The 15,361-nt window shown below is 39.6% G+C and overlaps 1 pseudogene; it reads right to left on the reverse strand.

Moving 5' to 3' along the window:
- The window catches only part of LOC113095074 (RIMS-binding protein 2-like), a 98,283-nt pseudogene that overhangs the window by 50,433 nt on the left and 32,489 nt on the right, over window positions 1–15,361 (reverse strand).

Consider the following 15,361-nt stretch of genomic DNA (forward strand, 5'->3'; position numbering starts at 1 on the left):
AAATGATTGGTTAATCTTCCATGCTGCAGAAAATTTGCATACGCCCCCTAACCAAACCCCCATCCTACACAGTTTTCTCCTCTCACTGCAAGAGAAAAACGTATTTACATTCCACCAACATCCACGTGGTCTGACACTAGCATCACTTACTCAAGTTATCTTCAGGCAAGAACCACAAATGTAAGTATTCATTTGTTCACGTGTGCATCTCCGTGTGCTCTAAAGAAAATGTATCGCTCATAGTGGAGATTCCCAGCCACATATCCCAGAAGAGAAAATATATGTACAGTATTTCACTTTATTAAATCTATAAATAGAAAATAATTTACACTAATAAAGCTCAATGAGAAGTAATGTAATTGTAAATGTAATACAGACCAAAATGATAATAAACAAATAAATAAATAAATAGGTTCAAACGTCAGTGACTTTCCTTCATAAAAGCACACAACATTTTTAAATGTTTTCCAATATCGTGATAATAACATATACCGTGATAAAAGCTTTAGCAATTAATTGAAACGTGAAAATCTGATACCGGCATATCCCTAGCACACATACATACATAGACACACACACACACACACACACACACTGCTTCATAACAGAAGATCACCTCCATTTCTCTCCATTCACTCTCATCGAAAGGCCATTGTCATTTCAACTAGCGTCAATTCGCTGCAGTCACTTCCAATCTCTCCTGAGCCGCACATGATTGCATTGGCAGCCCACTCTCTGAACATCGATCCAAAAAAACTCTGAACGGATGAAAGACTCGACTGACCCAGTGTAGAGGAGAGAGAGAGCAAGAGAGCTAATGATTACAGATTAGACACATATAAACTTGATTCACATCGAATGTGTAACACTAACAAATCGCATGAAACAGCCCAGGAGTCTGAGCACCGTTTCTGCAGCACCATCATTTGCATGAGCAAATGAACGAATGGTAAAAAAGGGAGGGATGCCATGAGGGAGGTCGTTACAAAAACATTCTATTCATTCTGCTGGAAGAGCCTGCTAATAATGTATTAGAAGTGAAGCATACACTAATCACACACACACACACACACACACATGCTTGTTTCTGGAACCCTCTGCTCTCTGCGTCAGAACATGTTATATGATTATGTTCAGAACAACATAATACTGGCAATAATGCAATATTTACCTTCTTGGTTGCCTGTATTGAACTTTGTATTGCATAAAGCACAGTGAGAGCTGGTTAAAAAAAAAAAAAAAGGAAAAATATACAGTACGGCTGTCTCTATTAAATGCCGCTCCATCTGAAAGCAGGTGATGGAGATTTAGCGATAATCAAGGAAATACAGATAGATAAATAGATAAATAGATAAATAGATATAGGTTCCTTTGTCCAGTGTCATCTATACAAGTGCTACGTGTGTGTTTTCCTGCCTGCCCTGTGTTACCCTGGTTGTGGATTATTAAAGACTCTAATTATTATTAACTATTAACCCATACATCTTTGTTCTCCTTCACTCCTGCACCATAGTATTGTGACAGAAACAGTGTATATGCATCAATCAAGTGCTACTTATTCAGTCCTGACTAAAGCTTTTATTTTATTTTTGGATGGTGTTGTAGCCAGACATCCTGCTTTGTGGAAGATGTCCAGTCGAAGAGAGGGTAATGGATGTCAGGCCCTTCCAGGAAATAAGCGCCACTGACCTTTGAGACGACACAATCTGTTCTGCTTGCTCACCAAACACGTCTCTCTCTTTGCAAGCACTCCGTTCAAGAGAGAGCTAGCATATTCCTATTGACACCAGGATTCATGCTACAATGAGCACGAAATATGGTAATACTGAGATTGTGAGTATATGACTAAGGTCATAAAGGGGTTTTTAATTTAATGAAAAAAAATATGAGTGGTGCTTTCCAAGGCAAAATTCATCATATATCATTAAAGTGGTTGCCAGGCAGTTGCTACGTGACTGCTAATTTGTTTTTTAGCATGTTGCTAAATCTACAGTTTGAGTTACAGTCCTTCTTATCTGTGAGGACCACTCAACAGAAGCATGACCTTAAAATAGAACAAGCAAGAATAAGTCCCACTGGCAAAGTCACACTAGGCACTTCACTAACACACGTCTACATACCAGAGGCACTACCCCGTCTGCATGTTTACACAAAAACAGAACAGTGACATGACAACAATCGTATACCCACAGAGCTAATCATCTTTGACCCAATAAAGAGGCAAATACTAAATACATACAATTTGCATATGCTTTATTGAATATTTTCTTGTTTGATTCTCATATGAATAATCTCTGATCTAACGCTTTAGATGATGGTCCTACATATCATTTCTTGCTCCAAGAAAGCATATGTTTTCCACTCAGACAATGTCACATATAGGGACAAGCTAGGAATACTGTGTCTCAAAGTATTTTAGTTTTTTAAATCATATTCATTTAAACACTTAAAAAAATCTGTTTTTATTCAGCAATGATGCATTGATTATATTGTTGTTTTTACTGTATCCTGTGATCAAATAAATGCAACTTTGTTGAAAATTTTAAAACTCTTACCACCCCTTCACCCTGTGCCAGACGTTCACTCACTCAATTTAAAATACTTCACAGACTACATTTTTACCAATTCAAAACTGGCTAGAATCTATCCTACTATTAGTCCTGCATGCATCAGATGCCTACACTCGCCAGCCACAACAGCCCATATGATTTAGTCATGCCGAAAAATTGGGAGGGATTTTGGAGAGATATGTAGCGCGTGTCGCGGCGCAAGTGCAACCCTCCCTCTCAATTAGTAAATAACGGAAATGAGCGGAGAAAGAGTACACGTTTCTAAATTTGGACCAGCGACCAGAAGATCAGATTCGCTCAAGAGACTGTGTCAACAACAAGGGTAGAAGGAAATGACAACAACACTGGCTGCATTAGAAACAGGTAAAGTGTATTAAAGTGATTGCAATAATAAAAAGGGAAAAAATATATATAATAATAATAATAATAATAAAAGTCAGAGTTTCAATACATCATCAAAATCAACAAACAAAATAATAAAATAAAAGAATATAGTTACCCCAAAAAAGGGGTAATAGAGAATAAAATAAATTAAAAGAATGAAATTAGTAAATGTATCCTCCTTATAACCCTTATATATTTAAATGTCTATTTTTCTATTTCTATTTCATTTGTCTTCCTTTTTTATTAATTGTTTGTCTATTTATTTTTTAACTATTTAAACTCAACCTAATAAAGTTAAATGACCCTTAATTTGCTAATATAGAATATAGATACATAAAATAATATAGAATGTATATTTCACCTATTTATTTGTGTTCTAATTGGCTTATTTAATATAGATAATAACTTTGAATTTGACTGTAAATACAATTCTTCCAAATTACCCTTTTCACTCTTGTTCTTCAGAAAAAAAAAAAAAAAAAAAAAAAACCAAATAATTTCACAGTGGAATGAGTAAAAATAGAGAGAAGAGAAAAAAAAAACACAATGGATCAACCTTGCTTACAATAACAGTCCCAATGTGGATTAGGGTTTCACCAAACTTTAGCTCTAGTTCAGTGCTGCTTACACGAGATCCATCTTCCGCAATTGAGTTCTGAGCAACACAGTTCAGTCAGAAAAAAAAATGAAGGAAAGCGTGTGCACAATCCTACCAATCTCTCGATTCGCGTAGTTCGATCCGTATTTGGGCATGGCTCGCCAGTTCCTGCTCACAGACTCCTTTTTAGTGCAATGCAGGAACAGTTCAAGTTCAAAGTCTTCTTCGCCGATCGTCTGGTTCCAGAAAATGTGCTGCACCCGACTCAAAAGATGATTGAAGATAGAAGATAGATAGAAGGACAGAAAAAAAAACCCAACCAAGAGAAATCTAATTTTCTAAATATGAAGGTTTCAGATAGGTGACACTCCAACCTCTCCGAGTTTCTCTCTCTCCTGGTAACAGTTTGCACCAGCATCAATCGTGATAAACGGCTGATGATGTTCAATTCACATCTCTTCCCTCAAAATCTGTTATTTTTCTTAACACGAATGCTGAATTCTATATTCTAATTTTGTTTTCTTCTATTTTCAGGACCGTGTCGCAACTGCTGTTTCTCACTCTCGCATCGCGCGTTCTCTCTCGCACTCCCGCGCACAGCTCCGATCATAGGGCGGGGCTTACTCTTCGCTCTCCTCATTGGACCAATTTTAACTTTGTTTTATTTGAATAATAATAAAAAATATGTTTCTAAAATAGTTTTCTCTTTTTTTATGCATTTCCTATTTCAAAATGTTATGAAAATAAAGTGCTGATTTACATATTTACGAGTATTATGGTATTTTTTTCCTTTAATATTTTACATTAACAGGGCTCTTAGTAACCTGGGTTACAGATATCTTTAAATCTTTTAGTGACATACAGTGTTTGGAATAACGGCGTTTAAAAGAACGGCGTTAGGTAACGACGTTATTTTATCAGTAACGCAGTAATCTAACTAATTACTTTTCCCGTCGTTACAACGCCGTTAACGTTACTAAACGTTAAATGCGGTGCGTTACTATGCATTGATTTAATAAACTATGCAATCCAAACGCACCCCTGGCTCACACAGCGGGTGGGTTAATAACGAGATAAGAGATTATGATTGGCTAAGGCAGAGTCATGTGTTTCATGGTAGCCAATCAGAGCCAGTGTTTTTACATACATGCCGGCACACGCGCCAGCACCGCCAAACCATAGAGCACCAAACACACGCAAGAGCTACACAGAGATTCGCAGCAGAGATGGCGAGATGGCGAGTCAGGAGCAATCGGATGAAAAGTTGGCATTTTCAAGGTGGAGATATAAGCGCTACTTCAAATTCATTGTGGTCAAAGGCAAGAACGTGTATGTAATGTGTACATGCAAATTGCTGTCTGTTGACGTGCAATAAATATCGAAAGTTATGTACGAACACCTGTCTGTTCTACTCATTTCAACTGACTTGTGAAAACTGCAAAAAAAAAAAAAGTACAAATTCTCTGACATATAGCAATTTATTATTTTTTTACAGTAAAGCAAATAGTTAATTTCCCTGGTAACGAGTTACTTTTATTATAGAGTAATTCAGTTACTAACTCAGTTACTTGGAACAAGTAGTGAGTAACTATAACTAATTACTTTTTTAAAGTAACGTTCCCAACAGTGGTGATATATATGGTGTTTCTTCTGACCCTGACCCCCTCTTTGCCATTTTCGGTACTAATGCTGTAGATACTGTGCTTACGATAGGAATTCATAAGGTTTAACACACTGTTGGCAAGAGATTTAATTATCTTCCATTGAAAAAAAGCTGAGCACATAATAGATGGATTAAAGAATTGCTGTATTTTATCCTTCTTGGAAAAAATCTAATTCACTGTCGGAGGCTCATACCACAATTTCTTTGAAACATGGTTACCCTTCTTTACATATTTTGATGACTTGCAATTTACTTTGGGAGGGGTTTCCTAAACACTGAAACAAATATGGACCTACAGAATATTCTGGGATTTTTATGAAACGTTTTGTTGCAGTTATTATTATTATTAGTTTTTTCTTGTTAATAGAAATGCCTATGAATAAAGCAATCTTACCACCCCCAAACTTTTGAACATTAGTGTATATACTATACACTAATATTTATATACATTTTCATCTGTGTTGTATTCTTTAATAATTGCACTGTCAATGAGCTTACTCAAATTTCACTGTTGGTTATGTATGCTCTATATAATCATGTATGTGATGAATAAAAATCTTGAATCTTGAATATACTGTAAGTAAAATTCGCAGAAATGAATAAAACTTCAACAGTGAATCAAACTCAACTCTTGATGAATTAGAGACACTCTTTAAACATCACTCTTAAAGCTGTCATTGTTCTGACTCACAAGACAAGGACTGCAAAAGCAGTATGACAAGGTCTTTAAGAAACTTAATGGCTCAATAAAAGTGCATTAAAATGTCAGTAATGGAAATATCACCCAGCTCTATTCAAAACGTGTAACAGACACATCCTTCAAAAAACATTTTGGCAATCATTCAAGTGCATGAAATCACACATGATGTTCTACATGGCTGGCTGGAACTATCAGATGTAAATGTGATGAGTGATTAAGAAGAGAGGCAGATGGTCCCCTCAGAGAGTCCGTCCCAACATCCCACATTCCAAGACACAATACAACACCACCAGACACAGCTTTACACTACAGGCTGCTGTTCCCATACAAACAACAGCAGTTCACGATCACAGGAGTGCACAATGGTGGTGGAGAGACATGACGAAAGCGTGAATTTGAAAGTGTTTTTTTTTGTTTTTGTTTTTTTCTTTTCACATCATGTAAGGACAGCATGTCTATTTTTGTATTTTTTCCATTTATTAGCCTTTCAGTAGGGCACAAAAGCAACCGCTGGAGCCGAGGGGACAAACAGCTCACTCTGCCACTAATGGACACACAAAAAAATGCAAGTGTATGTATACTCAAAAAAAAAAAAAAAAAAAAACGGCACAAACACTACACAAACAACCCAGGGCACATCATAGACGTTCCAAAGGCTGGCAGATAATTTTTGGTAGTTGAGTTTGGCCCTTGTAGCTTTGCACTCTTTTTACAGTGTGCTAGTGATGTTGTATGATAGGAACATTACGAGACTTACTGCATTCACGCAGAGGTCACAGGAGATAAAAATACACATTTTAGAGACTTTCACTAGTAAAAAACTTTATTTAACGATCCTGTAATAGCATCCTTTCTATGTAATGCACTGTGGAGACCTTTAGCCTGCTTTCAGACGGTTCCTCTCACGGAGGAGACTGATGGAATTTTCCAGCAGCTTAGTTCTTGATATAGGTTAAGAAAGGTTGTCTTGATATCAGGTTTACTCAGTGTTATTAAACACCAATGCTATGCTTATACAAATAATTGGATTTATAACTGTAAAATACTCATAAAAAGCTAGGGTAAAAACCTGTAAGTTGTTCCAGTAAGTCAGTTCACTTACTCCATGCAGTGAAACACTGTAATGTATCTAATGGGTATTTCATGTAATTTCACTGTAAAATGCTGTTAAATTTATACTTTCTGGAAATGAAAAACTGAATCTTAACATTCCCAGAATACTCTACTTCCTACAGAATATTGTGCAACAGCTCACATATTAGCCCACCTTTCAAAGGAACTTTGAACTTTCAGTCAAATTTGCTCTTCTATCAGCTTGAATCAGTCGGCCCATTCTCCTCTGACCTCTAGCATCAACAAGGCATTTTCGCCCACAGGACTACCGCATACTGGATGTTTTTTCCTTTTCACACCTTTCTTTGTAAACCCTAGAAATGGTTGTGCGTGAAAATCCCAGTAACTGAGCAGATTGTGAAATACTCAGACCGGCCCGTCTGGCACCAACAACCATGCAACGCTCAAAATTGCTTAAATCACCTTTCTTTCCCATTCTGACATTCAGTTTGGAGTTCAGAAGATTGTCTTGACCAGGACCCCACCCCTAAATGCATTGAAGCAACTGCCATGTGATTGGTTGATTAGATAATTGCATTAATGAGAAATTGAACAGGTGTTCCTAATAATCCTTTAGGTCACTGTATATATGTATGTATGTATTAATGAGCTGGTGGTTATGTGTGTATAATCCTTCTGTGAGATTTCTTTGCAGTGTTTTTTTTCTGGGACCTGTGGGTTTCTGTCCTTTCTAGGTAGGTCCTCTGTGAGCACACCCCTTGGCTGGATTCAGAAACCAGGTGCTCGACTTACAGTGTTACTTCACTCGTCGATATTGTGTCTAGCTGGTATGATAGCCCTGGTTTCAGCTTCATGCTTCATGGGTCATGCGGCCAGGTCGGAGCCTTCTTGATCATCAAGCCCCCTGTATGGAACTGCAAAATTTCCTTGATGTCCGGCTAGGCTGCCCTGAGGTGCTTCCTGACTTCCTTTTGGGCGTTCGAGTTCTCTCCCCTTCTGAGGAGTTGAATTCCTTGCTCCATGGGCTTTTCTCGTGGTAGTTTAGCAGCGCTCCCCTTTACCAAAAACGGTTGCCTATGGACACATTACTACTTTCTGAATTCAGAGTTCTTCTCTCACATGAGAGTTGAGTTCTCCATTTTTCCAGAGCACCAGGAACAAGCATCAGGTGAACTATGCCCTTCCTTCGCCTCTCTGATGCGCAATATAGTTTTTGGCTATCTTGCAGTATGTTTTCCCTTCTGATTCTAACAATCATGCTGTAGGTTGAGCCCCCTCTCTCGTGAGAGCTGGGTTTATGCTCCCTCAGCGAGGTAACCTACTGCTAGCCATTCCAGCATTGGAACATGCTGTAGGTTGAGCCCCCTCTCTCGTTGAGAACTGGGTGTGTTGCTCCCTCAGCTAAATAAATTACTGCAAGCTGTTCCAGCATTGGAACATGCAGAAGGTCAAGCTCCCCTCCCATTTGAGAGCTGTGTGTTTGCCCCTCCCCTTAGCTAGATATTTACTGCTACCCACTCATGCATTATACCATAGATCGGGTTGATGACTCTCAAACATATTGGTTTTGGGATGCACCATTCCATCTATGAGCTGCTCTTTCAGAGTGCCACGAGAGCCCCTTAGAATGGTATCCTAAAATCCATGTTATAGTAAGTCTGCACGTGAAGTCTTTGCGCACTTTCTAAAATCCACACTTTGGTAAGTTCACACGCTAGTACTCAGCATTCTTTTTTAAAAACCTATATGGTAAGGGCTTCACACGGTTGCTTCATGCTCTTTCTTGAGCTGGTAAAAGGCCCATTCATCTTGGGCCCTGGTCCATCTATGTATCCTCAGGATACCTATTTAAACAGGGTGTTGCTACTAGGGATCTGTTGAAACAGTTCCTTCAGCAAGCTTATGCGTGAGCAAGCAGTAGCCGATATGAAAGGCCACGACTTAGTATGATGCTAGGCTCTTGGTTGTATCTCTCTAAAGGAATCTATTTTTGATTCCAAGCCTTGAGCTCTACAACGGGCCCAGGAATCTGGCCCTAACAGTTAAGTTTCGATATGTAGCCTAGGCCTTTGGCCGTAAGGGATAATGTCACAGACAGCCGTCTAACTTCCCAGGGGCAACTCCCATGGAAATGGTACAGTTGGTACTTAGTGCTCACCATGGTTCTGGCCTACACTCCCCTCAGCATGGTGGCGTGGGTATACTGTTCCCCATAGCGACCCTTAAAGGACGCAGTTTGAAGTTCCCTTGAAAGGGAACGTCTCAGGTTACTTATGTAACCATGGTTCCCTGAGTAGGGAACGACACACTGCATCCTCTACCTTCCTGCCATGCTTTGGACGCAAGCTTTAGATGAAGAAGTGGATGATGTGTTCTCCCTGCACCTATTTATACTATAATCACACCGGTAATGAAGTCGCCGGCCAACATGTTGTTGGTGTTTTTCAATGAATGCTTCAGACACGGGTCACGACAAGGCGTTTCCCATAGCGACCTCTAGAGGACGCAGTGTCTCATTCCCTACTCAGGGAACCACGGTTACATAAGTAACCTGAGAAGTTTTTCTTTCTTCGTTTTTTGTTCACATTATTTAATAATTTGTACTGCATTATTTAAGTGTCATGTCTTGCTTTTAGTGTCAAGTGTGCATGATAAAATGCACCTTCTATATTAATGTCAAACTCAAATACTTGTAATGAACTTTGATTCATTGTGATTTTTTTTTTTTACATTTGTTTTTAGGTCACTAAATTATAAAGGTAAAAAAATTATATACTTATTTTGTATGCTAACGTTATTTAATGTGTATTTAAAACCGTTTTTAGTGTCCTATATTTACAACACAGTTGCGTCACAAAAAAACTGACTGCTTTACTCTTTAGTGGTCAGAGAAAGAGAAAAACACAAAACTGTTTGTGTTCCAGAACATCTCAGGATCTTCCATCTGGAATGGAGTGAAAAATGCTGATGTTTCAGGTGTAGTTCACTCATTAGGGGATGTGGGCTGGCAGATATAGGAGTTTGAATGAATGTTCTGCCAATCCACAACAAACAATGTTTAATATAGAAGGAAAAAAGACTTATATCAGGCTTTGCCAAAGTTTGTGTGTTTATAGACCTGTCAGGAGACTAAGCTCCGTGTATTTTTGCAGTCATTACTGTGAAAATAGAGCCTCCTGTGGTATAGAGAGCCCCTGAGGAGAGAAACAGTTATACTGCTGATTCTCACACACTGAGAGATGCGTGTCCTACTGAGACAAACATGCAATTTTACCTAGCTGTTTAAATGTGGATGACTTCTTTTGTTTTCAAAAAGTAAATTAAAATCATTACAAGCCAATCAAAAAGAAACCAGTTCACATTTTTAAATTTCCAAATTTTTCAAATTAACACTTCTATTCAGCAAAGATGCACTAAACTTCTCAAAAGTGACGGAAAACAATTTAATTTTGTCACAAAAGATTTCTATTTCATATAAATGTTCACTAATACATGCTGCTTTTGAACTTAATATTACTCAAAGAGTCCTGAAAAAAAGCGTCACAATTTCCACAAAAAATATTAAGCATCACACCTTTTTTTCAACATTGATGACAATAATAAGAAATATTTATTTAGTAGCAAATATTAGAATGATTTCTGAAGCATCATGACACTGAGGACTAGAACTTATTGTTGAACATTCAGCTTTTCATGACAGGAATACATCTGAAATGTAAACATATATTTAAATAGAAAACAGCATTTAAAACCATTAAAAATCATTTTAAATCATATTTCACGATTTACTATATTTTTTATCAATTACATGAAGCCTGGGTAAGCATAACCGACTCCATGTATATTTTTCTATAGTGATGGTTAGATTTTTTTCTTTTTTCTTTTGTAATGAGGATTAAATAGGTAATTATGAACATTTTACAATAATACATTTAAAAAAAACTTAAAAGTAAATTAAAAGTAAACTTTTTTTTTCACCTCAAAGCATATAATACTAAACAATGGCAAATAATTAAACTATATTATTACTCTGCTCTCTAAAATATATTTAGATGTTTATGTGTTATGTGTTTATGACCTTAAATGTGTCCCTTTAAGGTCATAAAATGTTATCTAATTGCCCTGTCAGTGTTTATTCACTGATAACAACTCCCTGGATATATTTTAAATATAAACATAAATGTATTATTTAATCTAAAACAGTTAGGATCAATATTTTTATCAGAGTATTTATACAACATCAGCATTGAGAGTATTAATACTTAAACAGCTTTTACCCTTGAATTCAAAGCATATGATACAGTACAAGAACTAATATTCAATTAATTCCATAAAAGTCCAAAAAGTAGGAATCAAATGTGAAACTCGGGGCATGACCCATTTAAAAGGTCTTCCTCAGCTCTAAAAAGCTCCGGCAAAGCTTCTCTCATGTGTAATGGATGAAAAGTCTTTCCCGTATGCTGAGGTGAGAGGAATACAGAAGAAGAGAGAGGGTGTTTAAAAGAGGTTCCCTGGCAGTCAGGGACGAATAGTCTCTGTACATACACCTGCACACTTTATCTCTCTCCCTCATCTTCCTCGCACTCTCTTTCCTACTCTCACGGGCTTGCTTTTTTGTCCTTCTGCTCACTTTGTTTCCCCTGACAGTGGACCTTGGAGTCAGCTCTCCATGTCTGCTATGTGGGAAGAGCGAGAAAGACCGAGAGAGAGTGGGAAAGAGAGCAAACGCCCTTGAGAGTGTTGAGTATGTATGTGTGTGAAACTAAAGCACTTCCAACATTCATGTGCTTCGGTCAGGCAAACACCTTGATCAGCAACTGTTTTGTCCCCAAAACGTTTGCCCTGGATCAAAATGTATCATGCCAATCAAAATCCAGTCTAATTATTATACTAAAGCACACAGTTCTCAGGGGTGGGCTGGCAGAAGTGGGCCATTTCCCACAAGGTTGTTTGATCCCTTACACAATCCTGCACCACCTACCGTACCAAATGTTGTGAATTTGAGCAATGCGTCATACATGTGCTCTGGTGAATGTTAAAAGAGACATTTTGTCATTTAAGAAAATAAATAAATAAATGTAAACTACTGTATAAGTAGGTTGGCTATATGCACCATTCATATGGGACTGGTCCCAGCCAGGATTTTAATATTGCCTAAAATATCCAGGTTTAGGCTGTTTGCACTGTGCCGGTTGATCATTGTGTTATTCATGAGAGCAGAGTAGATGGCTCCTTACGCTTTCGAATCGCTCTTGCGCCTACTTTGTTTTTGTTTTGTTTTTTGTTTTCTTGGTGCGCAGCGAAGCTTTAAGTCAAACCAACGAACAGATACGTGCACATATTTCCATCACTTTTATCGTTCACTGTAGATCTCACCTTCTCATTACTAGCCCCATGATTGGTTGATTATGTCCAATACCTGCATGTTATTTGTCAAACTGCTTTGGATGTTTTAGGCAATATTAAAATCTTGGCCAGGACGTGTCCCATATGAAAGAAACATTTGGCCACCCTAACTATAAGCTTTCATGTAAACTATAAAAAGCTTCAATTTTTGATGAAAACAAAACAAGTAATGATAAAACAAAACATTAGTGACAAGAATTAATCTTGTTGAACCAACAGGCAACTTAAAGAACAGCAAATAAATAAATAAACCAATTTGGTCTGTTTTTATATTTGTATATTATATTACCTTTAAACCATTCTAACACAAAAGTTTGTGAAAATAAATAATTACAACAATATTTATATATATATTGCATTAAATACACAAAATTTTAATATTTTAGTAACACAGATCAGTATTAAGTAAGTAAGTTAATAAATAAATAAAGCTATTTGGCCTGATATTTATTTTTATATTATATTATAAATATATTGTCACGGGAGGAGCACAAGACAGACACAGTGGGCGTGGCGTCAGGCCTCGGAGAGGCTTTTATTAACAGAAATCATAAAACAAAGGGAATAAAAGTGGCCAAAGGGGGAAAGTGTCCAAAATAACAGGGAATCTGGTGTCCTCGTCGTGCTGCGGGATTTGTGTAGGTCGGGCAGTGTTCATCAAGGAAGGGTCCAGGCAAGGGGCGGAGTCCGGCGGCCGCACGTGCTCCCCTCCTTGGTCCGGGGCGCGAGGGGCGGCGGCTTCTCCTAGCGGCCGCGTCTCTCTCGTTGGCCGCGGCGCTGGTAGGGGATGGACGGCCCGGCATCCTGGCCTGTCGGCCGTGTATACGGGTGCGGTTCCCATCCGGATCACGGGTCCGGCAGCTCACGTCTTGGTGGCGCGGGAGTCCCTCAACGCACCCTTCCTGGACCCACGAGGACACCAGTGTGCATGCACGGGGAAGAGACCGGTCTCCTGAGGAGAGGCGCGTTGGGCTTTTAAACAGCGGCGGTAATGAGGCTCCACTTCCTTCAGGTGTGCCCCATCACACGCCGCCAGCCCTGACTCGTCCAGCGCCCCTCCTCTCACACACCCACTCCAGTCGGGAGCCTGGTGAAGGGCGGCGATTTAGGACGGGGTGCCGGTGATAATCAGGGAGGAGGCAGCTGACTCGTCACATTCCCCCTCCCAAGCGACATCCCCGTCATCAGGGCGCCGCCCACACGGGAGTGCTACCATCCTCAACCAGGCTCCAAACGGTCGGAGTGGGCGGGGCTTCCTCTCCGGGCGGTCCTCCCTCTCGCAGCGCACCAGAACAGGGACAGAGAAACCGGGTTTTAGTGACAGTCTCAACCAACCACAGGGTAAAATGACAATGGAAAAGTCACTTACCCCTTGTGTGGCTGGGAGGCTGTCCCCAGTTTTCCTCCGTCCCAGTCTGGGTTCTCACGACCGTTTGCAAGCGAGAGGGAGTGACGTCACCAGACGTTTCCCAACTGCGCTGTCTAGGCTCCGCCTTGCCCGCATTCTCCACCAGTGTCACGGGAGGAGCACAAGACAGACACAGTGGGCGTGGCGTCAGGCCTCGGAGAGGCTTTTATTAACAGAAATCATAAAACAAAGGGAATAAAAGTGGCCAAAGGGGGAAAGTGTCCAAAATAACAGGGGATCTGGTGTCCTCGTCGTGCTGCAGGGTTTGTGTAGGTCGGGCAGTGTTCATCAAGGAAGGGTCCAGGCAAGGGGCGGAGTCCGGCGGCCGCACGTGCTCCCCTCCTTGGTCCGGGGCGCGAGGGGCGGCGGCTTCTCCTAGCGGCCGCGTCTCTCTCGTTGGCCGCGGCGCTGGTAGGGGATGGACGGCCCGGCATCCTGGCCTGTCGGCCGTGTATACGGGTGCGGTTCCCATCCGGATCACGGGTCCGGCAGCTCACGTCTTGGTGGCGCGGGAGTCCCTCAACGCACCCTTCCTGGACCCACGAGGACACCAGTGTGCATGCACGGGGAAGAGACCGGTCTCCTGAGGAGAGGCGCGTTGGGCTTTTAAACAGCGGCGGTAATGAGGCTCCACTTCCTTCAGGTGTGCCCCATCACACGCCGCCAGCCCTGACTCGTCCAGCGCCCCTCCTCTCACACACCCACTCCAGTCGGGAGCCTGGTGAAGGGCGGCGATTTAGGACGGGGTGCCGGTGATAATCAGGGAGGAGGCAGCTGACTCGTCACAATATATTAAATACCATTTAAATAGTTTAGTAATTTAGTTTTGCAGTTTAATTAATTTCAGTAATAAAATAAATGCATTAATCTATTTGTTCTGGTTAGTCTTATTTATTATAATAAATAAATAAGGCCTTGCTGTCATTTTATTTATTATATTAAAATATTACATTAAATATTTAACTTTTTTCTTTTTGTACCACACTTTGGTCTTAAGAAAATAATTAAGCAAATAAATATATTTAGTCTAGTTATTATTTTGTTTATTATACTAACAAAATACTATTAAATATTTTTTATATATATTTTTGTATCATGCTTTGATGTTAAAAATAAATAAAAATAAAATGAAATAAAAATAAAATAAAATAAAGGCATAAGGCATGTCTAGCTCTCATATAATTATATGGCTTCTTAATTTGATCTTACACACATATGTGTGTTCATGTGGCCACAGTATTCCAAATGCAAGGTTTTAATAATTAATGTGGGTACCTGTAGGCCCCTAAAATCATTTGAGCCCATTAGCTATGGCCTTGTATAAATCACGACTACAAGAGTGCCGTATGGTGGAAGACTAACTGCTAAATATCTCAGAAGAGTCTTGATATGACACCCAGCATGTGAGACCCTCTCATAAGATGTGAACTTGTAAAGGCTCTCACCAGAGTTTGACATGACTGGCTCTTTTTCTTCACCTCCTCCTCAAGGACTTCACACTCCTTTCTCTTCCTGCAGATCTCAGTCTCCTGAGGGAGAAAATAAAATAAATACTGTT

Source organism: Carassius auratus, unplaced genomic scaffold (genome assembly GCF_003368295.1).
Source record: "Carassius auratus strain Wakin unplaced genomic scaffold, ASM336829v1 scaf_tig00215596, whole genome shotgun sequence".
Taxonomy (NCBI): domain Eukaryota; kingdom Metazoa; phylum Chordata; class Actinopteri; order Cypriniformes; family Cyprinidae; genus Carassius; species Carassius auratus.